The sequence below is a fragment of the Hemicordylus capensis genome, chromosome 2 (genome assembly GCF_027244095.1).
Source record: "Hemicordylus capensis ecotype Gifberg chromosome 2, rHemCap1.1.pri, whole genome shotgun sequence".
In the NCBI taxonomy this organism is placed as follows: Eukaryota; Metazoa; Chordata; class Lepidosauria; order Squamata; family Cordylidae; genus Hemicordylus; species Hemicordylus capensis.
Genome location: NC_069658.1, coordinates 73,462,612 through 73,484,324, shown reverse-complemented (window position 1 = coordinate 73,484,324; position 21,713 = coordinate 73,462,612). Strand labels below are relative to the sequence as shown.

Below are 21,713 nucleotides of genomic sequence, written 5' to 3'. Positions count from 1 at the left end.
ATTTGCTGGATGAGCTGGGCAGTCCACAGAGTACGAGAACATGGAAACATAAATGTGTCCAAAAAATAAGTCTGATGAAAAACAAAAGCAAATGTGATCAAAATCAAAAGCCAAAAACAGATGAAAATTGGTTTGCACTTTTGCTCAAGAACCTGAGTTGGGGGAAAAATGCATTTCATGAATGGGATGGAAACATTATTTCATGAAAGGGTCTGTAAAAATCAACAAATTGTTGCACTGCAATTTGAACTGTCCACACCACACCACACTGCAATGCATAAACGATGGGACGAGCCTCCTACAATGGAAAAATATAGCTACTTTCCTGCAATGCATATACAACATTATAGAACTACAGCACATCAATAAAACCCCAAATAAGGCATTGGAAATATGAACGGCACCTTGCTGACAGCGTAGCGACTGCGATGTCGAAACACAGGCAATACAGAAGGACACTTATTGGACACGTTGCGAAACGGATGCAGTGTGTAATCTGGAAAATGCTATAGAGAGAGAAGTTTGCAGCCATTAACAGAATAATCTTTATGTCAATCAGGCTTTAGATTTAATTTTGATGTCACAGAGTCATTTTAGATTAATCTGTCTCCCTGAAATCAGTAGGATGGTTCACACTTCTCACACAAGTGTGCATTGGACTTCTCAAACATGTGCACATGCACATCTCTTCCCTGCCACTGGCATGGTGTCATACTGTTGCTTAAATGTATGTAGCGAAGTTTGTTCAAATGGACAAACTCAGAGGCGTAACTAGGGAAAACGGCGCCCGGGGCAAGCACTGAAATTGCGCCCCCCCCGCTGTGTCCCCCCTGCCTCCCCCCCAACATACATCTGACTGACACACATGTTTCAGAAAACTTTTATTTTAAAATTTTAAAAAATTACAAAAATTACCAAAAATTTCAAAATGCACTACATACTTAGGTTTTTCCTCACAACAACCCTGTGAAGTTGGCTTGTATCTCAAACATCAGAATTATGATGCAATGATGATTATTATGATTATGATGCCCCTCCCTCACGCCCTGGTTCTGTTCCTGACTTTCCCTTGTGAGTGACTATATTTTAACAAAACAAAAACCAAGGACTCCAAAGTAATTCGAGGGACTAGGGTGATAGTGCTAAAGACTCCTTATTCTCCCACTGTTAAAGAAAGACTCCCCTTTTCCAAAACTGCGCGCTATTTACACCAGAAAAGGTTTCAAATGGAGGGGGAAGCATTTATGCATTTATGCTTTGTTTTATGTTATGATTTCAAAGTTAGAAAAACTATAAAAGGGCCATTTTAGAGAAGATATGCACTGCCTTAGTTGCAAATCCTGCTTTTTTGAGATTCCCTGCAATTGAATAAAGCGATAATATACACCTTTGCTATTTAAATTGGTTGGAGAGTATTTATGACAATAAAAAATGAAATGGCATTTCAGATGCAACATTGGTTGCCTAAGACCACTCAGATTTAACTAATCTTCATCACATTGACAAAAAGAGCAATTAAAATTAAAATCCATGACTAAAACCAAACCACTTTGGGGTTGTTTTTAATGAAAGGTGGTATATAAATTTAACAATAAATGTTTAGAAGTATATACTTTCACCCTCTGCCCAACCTACAATTAATTCCAGCTTATTTTCAAAGGGCTTCAAGTTTTATTTACAAATTGCTTGGCAGCACCAATGTTTAAGTAATCGCTAATTGCTCCTAATGATAGTTTTACTTATTGTTAAATTTATATACCACCTTTCATTAAAACATTCTCTGGTCATCAAATTTTCAGTCTGGTTAATTAAATCAGTGGAGGTTTAGACTTTCCTGATGGGCTGAAACAGCTAATCCATTTTGATGATGACATATAATTAAATTATCTTGCGTTACATAGTGAAAAAGTCCAGGAAGGGAGAGATGGGGGGATGTGGAACCCAAGGTTCCACATCCCCCCATCTCCCCCTCCCTGAATGTTTTTAATTAAAACGTGCTTAGATTATAGGGGAGGAAGGACTTGAATGAGCAAAAAGGGGAACTGGTTCGGGCGTTCAGGAAGTTGTTCAGAAGAGGGAGTTGTTCAGGAAGTTTGCTCTGGTGCGTGTCCTCCTCTTGACGCATGTGCAACTGGTGGCGGGGCGGCGGGGCGCGCCGGGGAGTGAGAGTCAGAGACTTGGACTACGAAGACGCCGCAGCACCTAGTGCTGGATGAGCAATGCCAATGGGGGGGGGCCCCGCCGGGACTGGGGGAGGGGGACTGCTCTGCAAAAAAATTAATAAATAAAAATAAAAATAAAATTTTTTACAGCAAATCGGCGGGGGCACTTTTTGCCGCCCCCTGCCAAGTGGCACCTGGGGCACGTGCCCCCCCTGCCCCCCTATAGTTATGCCTATGGACAAACTGCCTCTCAATGCATTGATAAAATACTAGGTAGGCAGAGAAAAGATGTTGAGACCTTCATTAGGTGCTGGAACTCTGCAACAGCATTGTGAATGGCAAGACTCCAGGGATATGTGGCTTCCTATGCATCCTGGCACCCTGGAAGTTATTGCTGTAGAATTCCAGGGTATAATCAAGGCCACAGCAGCAGGACTTCCTTTCAACAGTTCCAGGAAATCTCTGGGTAAAAGGAAGGTGGCAGTGGTGATGTTCATAAGGAGACTGGTGGGGAGGAGACCTCCAAGCTTCATTATGTTTCTGATGCAGGGGTGCATTGAATGGGGAGCAAAGGGGGCAAGCTGCCCAGAGTGCCACAAGGCTGAGGGCCCCCAACATACTATTACTATTGTTATCTACTGACAGCATTGTAGCAGGGGAGTGCTAAGAGGAGAGACCCAAGACTCTTGGATTTTACATTGGATTAGCACTTTGTAATAGTACTAGTAGTTGTTGTAGTTCACAGTGGTAGCCTACTACTAGTAGACATCATTGGGAGCATGATAAAATCTGGCTCTTAGAATGGGCCTGGCTTTCAGCTATAAGCTTCTTTTAGGTTCAGTCCAAACTGTGTCCAGTTGGGGCTCATAAAAAAGATCTCTTCTGAATTGAGACTGGGGAGTTCACCCGTCATTCATGTTTAATCAACTGCCTTAACTTGGCTTACTTCACTTAAGTAAGGGTGTAGGTGGTAAACTTGTTTCTGAGTTGCTTCACTTCAGATTGCAGGTGGAGGCTCATGTGACCAAATACTCTATTAAAAAAAAATCTCACACATAGAAGTCAGGGGGAAAGGGGACTAAAGTCCTCTAATTTTGTAGGGAAACATTTGTAGGGAGGAGTGTTCAGTCATGTGGTCACCCAGCTGCAGACAAACACACATTTGTCATTTATCCTGTGTTTGAGAAAACTAGGGCCTTTCTCATGACTAACATGTCCCATTTACAGCAATGGGATATAACTACCTTTCTGGGTTGGGCCATGTTTCTTTTCCTTCTTACATCATATTAGAACAAATGGGAAGCACCCAAATAACAGAGATAAAAAGAAACAATTCAATAGATGCAAAATGACACGGGGGCAAGGAAACAGTGCATTTAAAGTTAGAATATATTGCTCATCAGGGGAAATCTGTATTTTCTTGTTCAGGAACATGGTTGTAGAGCTCCTGAAAAAGTTCCCTCAGAGTCAGGTAGCCATTTCTTTGAAACAGAATTGTTTAAAATACAATTTTTTCCTGATGATGTGTTTCTTCTAACACCAAACACATGGAATTGGCTTTTTCAGTCACTTTGGATCGGATTGGCCTTGTACATATTATTTTGCTGAATTGTTCAACGTGCCCAGATTGCTGGCCAGCCCACATTCAGAAGCCCTTAAAACTAGCATCCTTACCCTTTCAGTGCCACTTGGACTTATTCAGTAGTAATAGCCAATTATGATATTTCATTGCAATGTCGTCAACATGCACAACTTGAGCAAAAAGTGCAGTGTGAGGCATAAGGCAGAGGTGCTGGATCAGTGACTGGGGCAGGCAAGACAGAACAAGGTGGTTGTAATGGATTAAAACCTTTGTCTCAGAGCTACAGTAGCTCACATGAGGGAAAGAAAATGCCAAGTCATCCCTTAAAACTAATATATATTTCTGGTAGAATTAAAATGCTGCTGCCGCCACTCCCTTATCAACATTGCTTGAACCTCCCTGGTCTTGGGGTGGAATACCAGGGGAAACTCTCTTTATTTTGCTGTTGGATAAATACAAAAACTTTCCACGTGTAGGCTTCCACGTGATGAGAAAACTGATAGCTGCTGAGTGCTTGAGGACATTTTTGCACCAGAGAAATCCCCTTTCCGCCCTCCCTTTTTTCTTCAGTTAAAAACCAACTCTGCCCGCTTTCCTCTCACAACCCCATGAGGTTCTACACATTGATTGTAGCACCTCATTATGTTGTACTTGCTTTCAGATGTTTGTGCATCGTGCATGTTTGTGTGAATGACTGTACCTGCATTCATTTTGAAAGTGAACCAAGGTCCAAGCCTACTGAAATGTAAGATACAAGATAGGATGTGTACTGTTATACCTGCTTTCAACATGATGAGCCCATTCTCATGATTGAGTGAGAGGGCTACCAGGCAGGTAACAGGGAATGCTGCTTAAATGTACCTTCCCCACAGATAACCACTCTTCAGTTGCTCAGTGTACTCACTGCACACCTAGGTGGCGAGATTTGGCTTTAAAAAGGCCAAATTCTGGCTTACGGCCCATTTGACCCACGAGTATACGCCTTAGGTTCTGGCAACTCTGCTGCACACCCATACAATCCTCTGCTACCCCAAGCAGCACAGAGTGGCAGGGACCAGGACACATTGTCCCAGCCCCCAGAAATCCCATAATGTTCTGTGTGAATGCGCAGTGCGTTGTGGGGATCCCCACAGTGATGGATGAGTGCCTATAACTACTACAGCACTGGCTAAAAGCAACTGGTGCTGCACACGATTTCTTTTTTTAAAAAAAAATACTGCTGAGGGAGCACTCGCTCTTTAAACTTTTTTAGGAGGCGGGTTTCACAATGGAGTTAGCCGCCATTGGCCCGCTGAGATTGGGCCCAATCCCGGTGGTTCTCATGCGCAACACTGGGCATCCCTAGTCCGGTTTAGGTGGAGTGTGAGAACAGCCTCAAAATGTGAGTAACTGCACCTGTGAACAGATCTGTACCTCAGTACACAGACTGAACAAGTGTTGAACATAACATGTGAAGAGGGCTCGTATCAGAAGGCAAGTTGCAGCCTCTAGAGCAGACTGCCCAGGGAGCTTCCCAGGTTGAGCCGTGGTACCAGCAAAAGTCTGGTTGCCACTGAAGTGTTGACATAGGGGCAGGAAATGCTTTTCCCTCCTAGAGCTAGCTCATCCTTGACCCAACCTATACCGCTTGCTCCTCTCAAGTAGACCCATCAGAAGGGAGGCCTTAGGCAGGCAGGCAGGTGCTCTTCTGCCAGTTCTAGTTTAGCCCTGATCTGCTGCCACCATTGCATCTGAGGTCCTGGGAGCAACTGGGAAGGGCCTGGATGTGGTCCAGATGGCAGGCATCAGATTGCCTGAGATCTCCATCTCTTTCTATGGGCCCAGCTCTGTCTGTCCTCCAAGGCTGGATCCTTGTCCGTGCTAGAAGTTATTTCAGGGGTCAGCCCCTCTTCCTTCTCAGACGAGGGACCAGATCTGACTGGGTCTTGACATCAGAAGTATATGATTTAGAATGCTGTTACATAGTCTGCATTTCCTTCCCAGGTTGTAATCTTTCCTTTCTCCCCAATTATGACATTTGAAATCAGATTATTTCTCATCTCCATATGATCACAAAATAGGAGGTCTTAATGTTTTGTTTCTTCCCAGAAGGCATGATTTTTTAAAAAAACAAAAACTATTTGCCCTAATCAGGTCTTACAGCTTCTAGCCTGATATGTAAAATATTTCCATTAGTAACCGAGCAAGCACACATTTTATGAGGGTATGGAGCAGTTTGATAAGAGAGAAGGAAATAAGTTCTTTTGATTCACTCAGATGGGTTATCTCATTTGACAGTTTTATGTTACTTTCACGTTACTTTTAAAAGTTCTTTTAAAAGTTTTGCATAACTAGGATAGCATACGTTGTGGCTCTTCACATGATTAGTGTGAAGAGCCTCTAGACGGGTTGTGGGGAGAGCAGGCTTAGCTTAGCCCACTCTCCCCGCAAACAAGCAGACAGTCTGCTCTGGGTGGCCACAGCAGCCGCCCACATGACTGCCGGCTCCGTCACGGACCTGGATGGGGCTGGGGAGTTCGGGGGCCGTGTGGCCCCTGGAAGCTTCGGCATGCCCTGTGCAAGTGCGCAGGGCATGCTGGAGAGACCCCCGAGCCAGGAGGCTGCTTTTCAGCCTCTTGGTCAGGAGTGTCCTTGTGAGTTGCTGCGCTGCGGAGCCATGCTGCGGCAACTCACGATCTGTTAACCTGGGTCAGTGGAGCGCTCGCTAAGGGGCTAAGGGGCAGGCTACCTAAGTGGGTTAGCTGCTTGTAAGCCACCGGGCTTGTCTGCAAGCCCAGTGGTTCACACGAGTAGCAAAAATCAGTCTAGGCTCTCCTAGCCTGATTTTTGCTGCTCGTGGGAATAGCCTCAATGATTGTGTGGTAACCTGGATTTTAAATTTTGCCCTGTTAATGTGTTTCCATGATTAGGCATCAATTCTTCAGGGGACCATTGAGTCAAGCAAGAATTGCCAATCTGTTTTTCATGAATCTATCTATTAGTCAATGACAGGACAGCACACCAGGTGGGGGAGATGGTTGTGTCCCCTCCCCGCACATGATTAAGAGGCCTGCAGATGGATCACCAGAAAAAGCCCAATAATGTTGTGGCTTGTGCTTGCATTGTAAACCCTGTTTCTTACTTCTGAACCTGATCATAGCAAGCTGTCTTATACAGTGAGGTCATTCACACAATCAAAAACAGAGACTGTTCTCATGCACAGACAAAACCAGGCTAATGAAGCCAAGCCCGTTTTTGCCCGCATGCAAGAACCGCCAGGATTGTGTGGAGCCACCCTCTTGTCCTGAGCCACTCTCTTAAACGGGGTTAAGAGAGCGCTCTCTTAACCCTGTTTTCTGCTCATCTGCTAATGCCAGCTGGGCTACCGGCCAGCTTCAGGGAGGGGAGGGGGATCCCCATAATGCACTGCACACTTGCATATTACATTATGAGAGTTCGGGGTGGTGGGACCACCCCAACCCTCCAAGTCATTATTGGGCTTTTTCAGCAGCTGGTAATCGTAATAGATTGAGGACTCACGATTGGCCGCCCACACGATTGCCGGCTCCGTGGCAGAGCCAGCAGGGTCTGGGGAGCTCGGGGGCTCACGGCCCCCGGAAGTCCCAGTATGCCCTGTGCGAGTGTGCAGGGTATACTGGGGAGACCCCCGGAGTCGGGAGGTGGCTTTTCGCTTCCCCTCCAGGGGTCGACTCACGAGTAGCCATGCTGTGGCTACTCAAAACCAGATAGCCCGGGTTTGCAGAGCGCAAAGAGGGGGGATACTTGAGCGGGTTACCCGCTTGAGAACCACCAGGCTCACAGCCGAGCCTGGTTGTTCTCACGATCAGGAAAAATCGGGCTAGGCTTTCCTAGCCCAATTTTCCCAACCATGAGAATAGCCCCTGAGGCTATTCACACGATGAGGCAAAATCGGACTAGCGGAGGCTAGACCGATTTCGCCCCATCATGTGAACCACCAGGCTCGGCTGCGAGCCTGGTGGTTCCTAGGTGCGTGTGAGCCCAAGTGGTTCCTATCACTTGGTTTCAAGCGCTCTGCAAACCTGATTTTTAAAATCGTGAGTAGCCGCAGCGAGGAGACCCCCCCAGAGGGAAGACTCCGGGGGTCTCACCAGCATGCCCTGCGCACTTTTGCAGGGTGTGCCGGACCTTCCGGGGGCTGATTGGCCCCCGCTCCCCCAGCCCCCGCCAGCTCCGTCATGGAGCCAGCAATTGTGTGGGCAGCCAATCCGGCTGCCCAGGGCTCCTGCCCAGATCATCTGCTAAGCCCGCTCTCCCCGCTCAGCTCAACAAACCGAGTCTCACCGATCATGAGACTCGGCTCATTGTCTTTGAGGAGGTAAGCCTTTTAAGGCTTCCTGCCTGCTGACCCTATAGCCCTTTCTCACTGACCAAGAGAAAGGACTTGTCGCGTACTACACGGGTTTGCTAGCTGTGTGTGCTCTCAATTTTCAGTTGTGTGGAAGTAAGGTAAGAGGACCACCTGGGTAGAAGTGATTGACGCTCTTCTCATGGTCAAGTGAAAAGGGCTACCCTCTTTTGCGGGAAGCCAGGAAGTGATTGCCTCCCTGCAGACTATCCTCCCTTGGTCCCTGGGCAGGCCAAGGACCAAGCGGCAGGCTTGTAGTGGCTCTCCTGCCATCCCCGCCTGGCACTTTCCCTGGAGCCCCAGTAATGCACTGCATGAGTGTGCGGTGCCTTTCTGGGATTCCCCCTCCCTCCCCCGGGTCTGTCCGCCTTAGTTGCAAGCAGCCGTGGCTGACACACATTCTAAAAAACCAGGTTAACGGGATGCTCACACCGATAACCTCATTTAAGAGGGTGGCTGTTAAGGTGGGCTTGCCACCATGAAGCTACCAGGCTCGGCCTCGAGTGGTTCTCAAGAGTGAGCAAAACCAGGCTGGGCTCCCTTAGCCCAGTTTTGTTTGATCGTGAGAATAGCCTAATTGTGTGGAAACAAGGTAGAATCGTGTGTAGAGCCTCTGAGTCTGACCACTAGCCCATTTAGCCCAGTATTGCTTATTCTGATGGGCAGTGGCTCTCCAGGATCTTTTTTCTGTCACCTACTACCTGACCCTTTTAATAGAAAGTGCCGAAGATTGAACCTGGACCCTTCTACATGCAAAGCTATAGCTCCTCCCCAAGAAAAGGCATATTGGATTGGATTGGCCCCATCATGGGCCACCAGGAGAATTTCCTGATGGGGCTTTTAGCTCACTTCTCCTCCGGAATGGAGGGTGTGCATTTACATATCAGCCAGATTTACCCTGAAGTCCCTTCGAGCTATTGGGAAGCACTCCAGACACAATTCAGGTTTTTTTATTGCGTATTAGAGCGTAGTCCGATTTATGTCAAGGGTAAAATGGCTTGGGTCCAGGCTATTTAAGAGAGCGCCTCCTTTGTCATGAGCCCTGCCACCTGTTATATCTTCTGGAGAGGTCCAGGTACAGTTGCCACCAGCTCGTCTGGGGGCGACTCAGGACAAGGCTTTCTCTGTGGCTGCCCCAGAGCTTTGGAGTATCCTTCCTGCTGAAATAAGAGCATCTCCTTCTCTGTTTGTTTTCAGGAAGACCCTCAAGACTCCTGTTCTCGCAAGCTTTGAATGAGAATTAATTCTAATAAATTTAATAATTTGTTTTATATTTTCATTATATGTATTTTAAATGGATTTTTAATTAAAATTTGTACACCTCTTAGAGATGTACATATCAGATGGTATAAAATATGCTAAAATAAATACATCCACTTTTTGCATTGGATTTTTTGGGTAAATTCAAACTCACAGTAAACCTGTGGTACAGCCTGCTGTCTGGAAATGCTCTAAATCCTACTGACTTGTGCACAGGATTGTCCCTGTTTTCAGCTGTGAAACCTTAGATGGTATGGTTGATTGTATTCATTGGCCAACATCCTGGCTAACAAAGCGCTGGTACAGCAGTGCTGGGTTTCACATGAACACCACACCAGTTCACAGAATACAGCACCCTCAGGGACATATTTTGGGGTTGCAAAGGCAGCTGCAGAAGGAAGAGGAAATGGTTCTTGCCCCCATCCCCCAAGCACCAGTGTTGTGTTCATGTGAAACTCAGCAACACTGCACTGCCATTTCGTTAGTCCGGATTCTGGCCACTGTTTGTGCAGCTCACAGACTTCTTTCATTGCTTTGTCTCTGCCTATTCCGGCTTCACTTCCTGACTCTGCAAATCTTCCCTTAGTTCCTTAGCCCAACTGCCTGCTTTTCTTTCCAAACCTGCCTTACGTGCCTGTGAATTCTGGGAGCTGACATCAGCTTGCTTGCTTGCTTGGGCCCTCAGTTGTTCAACAACAGCTAGAGAGTCTCAGGCTGGCCACCCCTGCTCTAGCTGGTGTTGCCATATTAGCGGAGAGAATTCCTGGACACAACCATCAAAAGGGTATGTGTGCACATTATAAACTCCTACTTCTTTTAACCAGGATTGGAAAGAGTGCTCAACAGTGGAGGTTTCCTGCATCAGACAATGAACGTTTGAGAGAGAGATAGAACCCCTACAATGCCACTAGAGAAAAGGGGGCATGACTGATTTTTCTGAATTAGTCCTTTAAATTCAAATGTGCTAAATAAAATAAATAAATGTATAATTAACCATTCAATCATTGTTTTTGCCAAACTTCAAGAATGTCATCACCAATACTGAAAATACATCAAGAGAAATTAGTAAACATGGATTATTTTCAACCACTTTGGGTATTACACAGGCATCTACAAATCCACTTGCCAGCTTGCCAATGGCAAGTGCCTCCAGCTCTCAGGTGAGCAGGACACCCAGCACCACACAGATTTCCTCCCCAGAGGTCTCATTTCCACTGCCATTTCGGAGAAGGTAAGAAATGGCAGGAATCCTTTCTGAGCAGTAGGAGAGGGCTCTTCCTGTTTCTTACCATCTCCATGTCCTAATGCAAATTATAAAAGGCCCACTTCTTGTCTAAGCCCTGTGCCAGAAAAGGACCTGAGGGAAGAGAGGGTGACCACAAATAATAGCTGGCTAGTGTTGATAGCAAAGCTTTTCTGTCAGGCTCCCAGAAGCCTCCCTGCTTATGTTCAAGTCTCCAGGCTTGGAGATCCCTCTCTCTGTATATGCTCAGGAGCCTTCAAGCAATCGTGAGCCCTCCTTTTGTACACATGGGGACAGGTCACTTAGTGGCAATGGGCTAGTTGCCCCTAGATTTGGCTACAACAGAGCAAATTGGAATGGGGAGCAGATGCATGCCTTCCCTATATGGGAACCCCCAGGCGTGCAGCTATAATTGAGCAGATGGGTTCAAATAACCCGGGCCCCCAGGTCCTGAGGGCCCCCCAGCTCCATCCCTCCCTATTTTCTTCATTATCTCCCTCACTTCATGGGGCCGCTGGGGAGAGGGGTGAACACGGGACCCCTCTCCCCTAGCTACACCCCTGGGAACCCCCTAAGTAGACCCCAGAAGTAACTCACAGCACATTAACTCTCTGTCAAGGCCATCCTGCATTCAGGATGAACCATCCTGGCTTTTCCCCTCCTTACACAAAAAGATAGCAGTGAGCTAATGTGCTAATTGGCTCAGCAGGAAGAGATAGATAAGCATGGGAAGGTAAATCTTCCTCTACCAATGAGGTTGAGCAAGCAATGATGAACCTATGAGATGCACCCAGCAAAAATACAGATTAGATTACCAAACTTCTCCATGTATGCGGATCCCCCTTCTCACATCTATACACTCTGTTTTCATGACAAAAGCCTTGGCATTCCTCAGCAATCCCCACATTGTTACACTCAGATCAGATCAGAACAGATCAGAACAGATCAACAACAATGGGATCAGCAACAATGGTCAAATGGAATTTGCCCCAGGATATGTTTTTGGGTATAGGGACTCCCTACTACATGATCCAGTGTGCTTTCCTGTGCCTTTCACTGGGGACTCCAATAAGAGCTCCTTTGTGCCCCTCACTTGGGAGTCTATCAGCTTTTGGGGTGATTTACTGTCTACCAGCCACCATGCAAGGCAGTATTCAGTATTTTGTGCCATTCTCTAGATTGGCTTTCTTGCCCAGCCTGATCTGCCCAGTCTTCCTTGCCCACCTGGGAAGCTGGGACCAAGGAGGAAGCACCCTCTTGGAAGCATCTCTCCCTACCACCCCATCCAACTCCCCTGCCTCTTACCACGCTGTCTCTGAGGAGTGAGATGCTGCAGTCCTTCCAGGAGCCCGGGGGTCTTGTCATTGAGATCAGGTGCTTATGAGCCTTCGCCCCTCCTTGGGCCCCAATCCTATCTCTGTTCCCCTTTCTTATATACATCCTCCTCCTTTTCTAAAAGCCTTTTTCTTTTGACCGCCTGGGAACTTACACAATTAGGACTCTAAGCTAAAATGCTTCATTGCAGTTAAATGTATTTTGATAGTAATATTGTTTTAACCATAGAATTCTCTTTTCTGTATCCCCTCCTACAATAAACATCTTTTTATTTTGAAACTGTAATCTTGTCTCAGTCCAATCATTCCTTGAGTCCAAACGTTTGCACAATTTATAGGGGTGTGAATTTTACCCATGGGTCAAAACCACAGACTCCAGATTTGTCTTAGCACATAAATCTGGTCACTACCAAGGCTGATGTGCCCTAACTTCAGGATCAGATGTTATTTTGTTAGAGATAATTTACAAGCACAAATGATTCTCATGCATGCATTTCTGCTTGTGAGGAACATCCAAATTCACCCTTAGTTATGACATTTGCTTCCTTAAAGCAAAGGTCATGACTCCAGGGGTTCCTAACTCTCCTCTATTTGCATCACTCCATCTCTATGGTGCTTGAAGCAAAGCAAAGTACTCGGAAGCTGATAACAGAAAGGTAAGTGAAGAACTATTTGCATAATTAAATTCTAATCTACTGACAGTGTTTCATATTCACTTTGCAGATTATAGTGGTTTGAAAACCTGATTTCGTTCTGATGTACCTTTTCAAGAATTAAAATCACCTGGAGTCTTCTTGGCAGCAGTCCTGACATGTCATCATATGGAATTTGGAGGCAGAAGATTCAATTTATTACTTTAGACAATTTTTATCCTGACTTTCTGCTTGTGCAAGTGTTCAAGGCAGCTAACAAAAATGGCAATTAAAACATATTTTAAAACAATCAGAACAGCTTTAAAATAACAGCAATTGAATGATGAGAAAGAAAGAGCTGAAAACAGAAAACAAAAACCCCAGTCAATAACGACAACAGCTGAGCTTAAATGCTAGTTTAAAGAGATTATTTTTTTTTTAACGGTGGCAAAAATGCAATGAGGGTGCCAGGAAGATATGAGTCCGGGCTCTCCATAACCTTGGTGCATGTAAGAGCTCTTTCACATGTTCCTACTTCACAAACATCAGATAAATACTTAATACTGATGGTGGTTTTTAACATAACTTTTTATTTGTTTACTCAATTTGTTTAATTTTATTACTTTTATTGTATACTGTATCTATTTTATTGTTGTGAGCCGCCCCGAGCAGTAGTGTACTAGAGGAGTGGGATATAAATATCTTAAATAAAGAATGAATGAATGAATAAATAAATAAATAAATAAAAGTGGAACATGTAAAAGAACCTCTCTGATGGTTGTTAAAAGCTGGGCAGGATCATATGGGAGGAAACAGTCCTTGAAGTCTTCTGGTTCCAAACCATGTAGGACCTTACACCAGCACATTGAATTGCACCTAGAAACAGATCAATGGCCAATAAAGTTGAATAACAAAGTGCTACATGTTCCAATGGTGCAGCCCCAGTCAGAGCATTCGCCAAAGCATTTTACACAAGTTGAAACTTTCAGATAGTTCTTAAAGGCATAGCAATGTATAGTGCATACAGTAGTCCAATCTCAATGGCCTCAAAGTATATGTCATCATGGCTAAATATGCCTTCTTAAGGGACTGATGCAGTTTTTCAGGGTAGGTCTTCCATGAGGCGAGGTGAGGCAGCTGTCTAGAGTGGCAGATTTTTGGAGTGCCAGCACCAGGATAGCAAAATGCACCTCCCCGCTCCCTGCTGTCTCCCCAGCCTCCTTCTGCCAGCCGCTGCCATTGGAGCAGCTCTTTGCTGAGTTGTGCCACACTGCTCAGTGAAGAGCTGATCCAAGACAGTTCTCCTCCTCTCTGCAAAACGGCAGAGGCTGGTGAAGGGAGCTGAGTGAGGCCAGTAGAGTGCTAGCCTTGAGTGTCTCCATCGGGGAGCAGGGCATGGAGGAGGAGTGGAGAAGAGTGACGCTGGCTTCAGCATGTGAGCTGCTGGGTAAGGTAAGCAGGGATGCAATGGGCTGGAGTAGGAGTGTTGGGCATATGTATATGTGTATCTGTGAATTAGAAAGAGACAAAAGGGGGGCCCTGTGGCAGAAAAGCGAAGATCACCCCCACCCCCACATCCCCACCTTCTTCTATAGAGATGCAGGAGGAAGAGAGCGAAAAGCAAATTTGTCGCTCAGCTGGGGGTCCCCTCTCCCTCCTGTCTCCTTTTGTTCAACCTGTCTCAACCTGTTCAACCTGTCTCCTTTTGTTCAACCTGTCTCAACCTGTCTCCTTTTGTTCAACCTGTCTCCTTTTGTTCAATTATGGCTACACCCCTGGTGTGGGGGAGAAGAAGAGAAGGACACAGAGTCTTAGGGGAATTCAGCTTTTATATTTCTCCATTTTTACCTTTTAAAATAACATTTAATTTGAAACTTAATACTGAGTGTGGTGTTTAACCTGACTTTTAACTTGTTTACAACATTTGGTTAATTTTATTACTTTTATTTGATATTGTATCTATTTTATTGTTGTGTACTGGAGGGGCGGGGTATAAATATTTTTATATTTTATTTATTACTTAAATATTTTAAATAAGTAAGTAAGTAATGAAAATGGAATAAGGGAGGATGACTATTCCCCAGCTACCAGGGTCTGGGGAAGGGGCTTCCAAGGCACTCCCTCACCCTCAGCCGGGGTGCCTCTTTGTCCCCTCCTGCACCAAGACAGTGAATGAAGCATTTGCTGTCCGAGACCACGAGGCATGCCCCTCTTCTCCCCAGCTGGTGTTTCACTGAAACGCTGGCTGAGCTGGGGGGATAGGGGGAGCCCAGCCAGCGCTTCAATGAAATGCTGACTGGGGAGGATGCGAAAGAGTCAGTCAGAACGGACCCTTTCCTGGGTGGAGGCATTAGACATTATCTGTGTCTAATATCAAATGCAGGGGACATGGCTTGGAGGCATATGTGCACATTGCGTGTGCAATTGAGAATCCTAGGGGTGGGGGAGCCACCAGAGGACTTTGTCCTCCAGCTACCAAAGAGCTCCCTATGCCCCTGGAAGGACATAATGGGCTGAGTGGAGAGTGGTGGAAGGAGAGTGAGTAAATGAGTGATAAGGAAATGGTGGTGGTGAGGAACTTTAACCTCACTTCATGAGCCGCAGGAGGGAGTAGCTTATTGGTCCCCCACCTAAGACACCTCAGGGGGGGCGTCTTGGGTGCAGTGCATGCACCCAAGCCTAAGATGAGCAAAAGAATCCTGATTCCTAACCACCACCACCACCACCTCCACCTAAATTTCCACTAACAAAGGTGGGTAATGGAGCAGCCTCAAACTATGAACATAGCTTTTGAGACCATGGACAGCCAGGAAAACGAACACATGGATCATAGAACAAATCGATCCAGAATTTTCACTCAAGACCCAGCTCCCTTGAGAAGTCCATAATGCTGGGAAAAGTTGAAGGAAAGAGAAGAGGATGACCAGCAGCAAGGACTTGATTACAACAACAATGAATACAACAACAACTTGATTACAACAACAATGAACCACTGAGAGACCTTAAAGGCCAAGTTAAAGTCATATCATCCTGGAGAGAATCTATCTATGTGGTCACTAAGAGTCGACACCAACTTGATTATTTATTTATTTAACTTTTGTACCGTCCAAACTTTCGTCTCTGGGCGGAACTTAATCAACTTAATCAAGTTGATGGCAATCAATCAATCAATCAATCAATCACAACCTTGCTCAGAACTTCAGACATTTAAGTCATAAAGTACCATATAGGTTTGGATGATTCTTACAAAATTCTCCCAGTTTCCAGGTTAGTGCATGGGTGATTTTCGTAGAGGTGAATTGCTGGGGTGGGGGCACTGATATATTTAAAGAGCAACCTTAACACTTTCTATTTTACCTGATTTTTGTTCATATTATTTAAAATCACCAGACACCATTACAATACATTTATAAAAACCATCATTAAAAAGAAGAAAACCAATCCCAAACCTATGACTACAAAACATTAGACACATAACACTCTACAGCATCAAGGTCATTCTTAAACCAATACATCTTTCCAAACTGGATGAATATGTTGACCAGTCAACCACTGTTTGCTTTCCCCACCTTGCCATGTTGATTGACATTGTTGGATAATGATAAAAACCCTTCCTATTTTTCAAAGCTCTTTGCTTTCATGTATTCATGCCTTGTGAACCTCAAAGCATGCTTTGGGATCAGGTTGTCCTGCTCTCTGCCCTTCCTTTCAATTGGCTTTTCCCCTGAACAAACAAGACAAAAGCGTAACATTATCCCAGATAGCTTGTCTTTGTTCTGTCTTAATGTCATGCACTAGAGCTAAGGTTGCCGCATGTTCCGGATGGGCCTAGGCACTGGAATCAGACGTCCTTCTAGGATGTAGGAAAAGTGACATCCTGGACATGAACTGTGCAAGAATTTGAACAGGAAGATTGTCTCATTGAATTTAAACACACACACACACACACACACACACACACACACACAAACACACACACACACACGCTGCTTCTCTGCATGGTGTCATTGTCTTAAAGCCTCATGCCTTTGTGCATAGTCCGGAAACTGCAGTTAGTCCAGAATTCAGCAGCCAGGTTGGTCTCTGGGTCATCTTGGAGAGACCATATCACTCCTATCTTAAAAGATCTACACTGGCTGTCGATAAGTTTCTGGGCAAAGTACAAGGTTGTGGTTATAACCTAACTTTTAAAAGGGCAGTCAAGATGCATTTGCTCACCCAGTCTTTTAATTAGATATTGTTTTAATTGTGTTTTAATTGTGTTTTAATAGATTTAACATTTTAAATTCTAATTGTTGAAATGTGTTAATCTTTTTATTGGTTGTTGTTTTGTAAACCACCCAGAGAACTTGTGTTTTGGGACGTATAGAAATGTGTTAAACAAACAAACAAACAAACAAACAAATGTTCTGCTGCCCAACTGACTCTCTAACTGAGCTGACAGAGTTGGTCTCAGAGTTGGTGTTGAAGTCACCCAGACTTTTAGTGCTGTGGGACTTCAGTATTCACTTTGAGGCTGACTTGTCTGGTGCAGCTCAGGAGTTCATAGTAGGCACGACAATTATGAGCCTATCCCAATTAGTTTCAGGACCAACGTATGTTGCCAGTCACACACTCGTCTTGGTCTTTTGTTCAGATCAGGGTGGTGTTCCGTGGATTGGGGATCTTGTAGTTTCCCCATTGTCATGGACGGACCACCACCTGGTTAAGTTTGGTTTCACGGCCATGGCCCAGCCTTGCAGGGGTGGTAAACCTATTTAAATGGTCTGTCCAAGAAAGCTGCTGGACCTAGTAAGATTCCAAAAGGCCTTGGAGGGTTTCAGTGTTGGTGCTGCCAGTGATTCTATCAATGCCCTGGTCGGAACCTGGAATAGGGAACTTACCAGGGCAGTAGACACTATCGCTCCTAAGTGTCTCTTCCGGCCTGCTTTAAAAGTGGCCCCTTGGTATACAGAGGGGTTGCAGAGTCTGAAGCAGCAAGGTAGGTGACTGGAACACAAGTGAAGGAGAACTCGGCTCGAATTTGACAGGAGATAGCATAGAGCCCATTTGTAGGTTTATGCAGAAGCAGAGTGTGCAGCAAAAACCAGTTTTTGTTTGCGTGCCTTGCTTCTGCAGGTTCGTGTTTGGCAGAGTTGTCCCAGGCTGTGAGGGGTTTGATGCAGACTCCTTCCAGTTCGAACCAGTCCCCAGAGACTATGTTCTGCTGTAATGCCTTTAATGGGTTCTTTGCAGACAAAATCTCTTGTATTCAGGCTGACTTGGACTCCACTGTTTCTGCAGAGTCGATTAAGGTGGTGCCCAGCAATCCCTCTTGCTGTATTAGAGTGAATCAGTTTCAATCTGTGATGCCTGAGGATGTGGACAAGCTGCTTGGGGCGGTGCATCCTGCCACTTGTTCTCTGAATCCTTGCCCGACTTGGCTGCTTCTCTCTAGCAGGGGAATTGTTGGAGATGGCCTAGTTAATATCACTAACTCTTCACTGAGGGAAGGAAGGATGCCTCTATGTTTGAAGGAGGCAATGATTAGACAACTTCTTAAGAAGCTTCCCCTACATCCCTCATTGATGGACAGTTATAGACCAATCTCCATGGTTGGGCAAGGTGAATGAGAGAGCGGTGGCTAACCAACTCCAGGCAGTTTGGGAGGAAACTGATTATCTAGACCCATTTCAAACTGGCTTTAGAGCAGGCTTTGGGGTTGAGACAGCCTTGGTCAGCCTGATGGATTACCTCTATAAGGGAATCGACAGAAGGTTTGGATAACTTCATGGAGGAGAGGTCTGTCATCGACTACTAGTTGGGGGGCTATAGGCCATCTCCAGCCTCAAAGGCAGGATGTCTCTGAGTACCAGTTGCAGGGGAGTAACAGCAGGAGGGACGGCATGCCCTCAACTCCTGCCTGTGGCTCCCAGCAGCATCTGGTGGGCCACTGTGTGAAACAGGATGCTGGACTAGATGGGCCTTGGGCCTGATCCAGCAGGGCTGTTCTTATGTTCTTAAGGAGTATGACTCTGTTGGTTCCTCTGGATCTCTTGGTGGCATTTGATACCATCGATCATGATATCCTTCTGGATCGCCTGGGGAGTTGGGATAGGAGGCATTGCTTTGCAGTGGTTCTGCTTCTATCTCTCAGGCAGATTCCAGATGGTAGAGCTTGGTGATGGTTGCTCTTCAAAACAGGAGCTATTATATGAAGTCCCTCAGGGCTCCATTCTGTCATCAATGCATCAGGAAATTTGGTGCAGGGTGTTACCAGTATGCTGATGACACCCAAATCTATTTCTCCTTATCATCAATCATCATCATCATCGTCGTCAGGAATGGCATTCATTCGCTATATACCTGCCTACAGGCAGTAATGGGCTGCAGGGGCATAGCTATAATTGAGCGAAAGGGTTCAAAGAACACGGGCCCCCAGCTCCTGAGGGCCCTCCAGCGCTATTTTCTTCATTATCTCCCTCACTCTTGGGTGCTGCCAGAAAGAGGGATGAACACGGGCCCCCTCTCCCCAAGCTATACCCCTGATGGGCTGTATGAGGGACAACAAATTGAAGCTGAATCCAAGCAAGATGGAGGTGCTCAGTGTGGAGGATCAGAATTTGAGGGATTAGTTAGATCTCCCTGTCCTGGATGGAATTACACTCCCCCAGAAGGAACAGGTACAAAGCTTGGAGTGTTCTTGGATCCAGGCCTCACCCTGGTATCTCAGGTGGAGGCTATGGCCAGGAGTGCTTTCTATCAGCTTTGGCTGATTCGACAGCTGTGTCCATTCCTTGAAGAGAATGATCTCAAAACAGTGGTGCATCAGCTGGTAACCTCCAGACTTGACTACTGCAATGTGCTCTAGGTGGGGTTGCCTTTGTATGTAGTTCAGAAACTTCAGTTTGTTCAAAATGCGGCAGCCAGATTGGACTCTGGGGTAACCCGGAGAGACCATATTATGCCTGTTCTCAAACATTTGCACTGGGAGCCAATATGTTTCCGGGCAAAATACAAAGTGCTGGTATTAAAGCCCTACACGGCTTTGGTCTGTGTTACCTTAAAGAGCGCCTTCTTCTGTATGATCCCCATCGCATGTTGAGGTCATTCGGAGAGGTCTAACTCCAGTTACCACCAGCACATCTGGGCCTTTTCTGTAGCTGCTCCTGGCCTATGGAATGCACTCCTGGCAGATATCTGTAGTCTGGATTGTTGGCCTTCAAGAGAGCCCTAAAACTTACTTGTTTGGCCTGGCTTTCCAAGGCTTTTAAATTGTTTTTTAATTGGTTTTAAATGGCTCTGAATTGTTTTAGGTTTGTTTTTATATTGTTTTAACCTGTTTGTTTTAAATGTGGTTTGTTATAGAATTTTACTTGTTGTGCACCACCCAGAGCCTTTGGATGGGGCAGTATAGAAATGATATGGAATGAAATGAATGAATATTCGTACCCGTTCTTTGGCACAAGAATGCTGATTGGCTAGGTTGGCGCTCTCTATATAGCCCAGTAAATTCCTTCCCCTTCTTTCTAGATATTTTTAGGGCTCACAACAGTGGTAGTGGGCCTCTGGGTTTAGCTGTGATTGTGAAGCACATAGACAGAGACAATTTTTCTCTTTAGCCGACTGCTGGAATTGGGTGTTTTCTTACACTGCAGAAGCATGACCATGAGGAACACAGTACACAATGCCATAGTAGGCTGGTCTGGATGTCACATAGTGCCAAGATTAAATCTTGGTTTTGCCAGATATCTCAGAGTCTTGTGGGTGTGCACTCCCCACTCCCCTTTGTGTGTGAATTCTCGGGGGGGGAATTCTACTTCTGACTGTGGTTAGGAATGAGCCTGGGTTGATTGTGATAGCCTAACTAACTGATCTTTATTCTCAATGGAGGTCTTCAAAAAACCATGCTGTAAATCCATCTTCAAATATTAGGTTCACATCATAACAGAGGCATTGCTAGGTATTTGAAAGATCTGGGCCCTGAGCCCACAGCCCACTTTTTGATAATTAAACTCAACCATGCCCCCCAACAATAATTACACTGACTCCTCCCCAAAGGAAACCTGGAGGAAACAAATGTAATATTGGGGGCTAAAGCATCTGTTTTGTCCCTAGCATAGCATATTTTAGGGAGAAGCGATTGGTGCTGCAGAGGTAAGCCATCTTCCTTTTGAGATTTGGGGCTTGTTTCATAATTGCTTCCCTTGTAAACACAAAGTAATCTCATATAGAATTGACTAAGGTTTTATTCCGAAGCAGCAGCATTTTTCCTCCCCCCCCCCTTTTCTTTATGACTTCACCCCACACACTCTACAGGATCCTCACTGGGACAAACTTCTAAATAACAAAACATAAAAGATTACTAGACAGAAAAAAACCTGGCTCTGGGCCATTCAGTTGTGGCCTGAACCCCATGGACAACCCGTGATGATGCCCCTGCATTGGAACCCAGCTTCAAACCTTAAGTTCAGTTTGTGGTTTGCCAGGAGCAGTCAGTTCAGATGTCATGACTGATCCTGGGTTTTTTTCTAACCACAGTCAGAAGCAGAATTATTTCAAGGCTCATGTACAAAAGGGAGAGTGGAGTACATGCTCCCGAGCCTCTGAGAAGTTGTGTGAAGCAAAGATTTAATCTTGGCTCTGTGTTACGTCTGAACAGGTGTATTGAAATATCAGGCTTAGCGGGGGCATCATTATGGTTTCTCATGCCATAAGAGTGGCGATAGTAGTCTTTAGGCAAATGTCTTGTTGACTTAGTTGGTATTAAGCCATTTACACAGGTTGTGTTCTAATTTCCTAACTATTCTTTCCTGGCTTGTGGCCCACAAAGATGTTATGTGCTGTCATATGGCCATAAAATATTCTACCAAATGCTGCCAGCTCCGTCCTTGAAATAGGACCCCTGGCACGCTTTGACTTTGTGACAAAAGTCAGAGCCCACATGCGGCACACGGCAGGCAGCAAAGCGCCGGTCATGCTTTGCATTCCAATAAAGGTGCTATAGATAATTCATCAGTAGTGACTAATGCTGATTGGGCATTGGGCAGAAGGCCACAACAGTCTATTCTGGGCAATTCCCAGATGTCTCTCTGCTCTTCTCGCATTTATAATGGTTCAGTTTGCTTGCTTTTGATATCGCCTGACATTCATGG

At 45.4% G+C, this 21,713-nt stretch overlaps 1 long non-coding RNA gene across 1 annotated transcript in view; it reads left to right on the top strand.

The window, feature by feature from the left end:
• LOC128346035 (uncharacterized) overlaps positions 1–13,345 on the top strand; it is a 53,609-nt gene extending 40,264 nt beyond the window's left edge. Inside the window, exon 2 of the long non-coding RNA XR_008316748.1 lies at positions 12,671–13,345. This is a non-coding gene — a long non-coding RNA (uncharacterized LOC128346035). The remainder of the gene's footprint in view (positions 1–12,670) is intronic.
• The last annotated feature ends 8,368 nt before the right edge of the window (positions 13,346–21,713 follow it).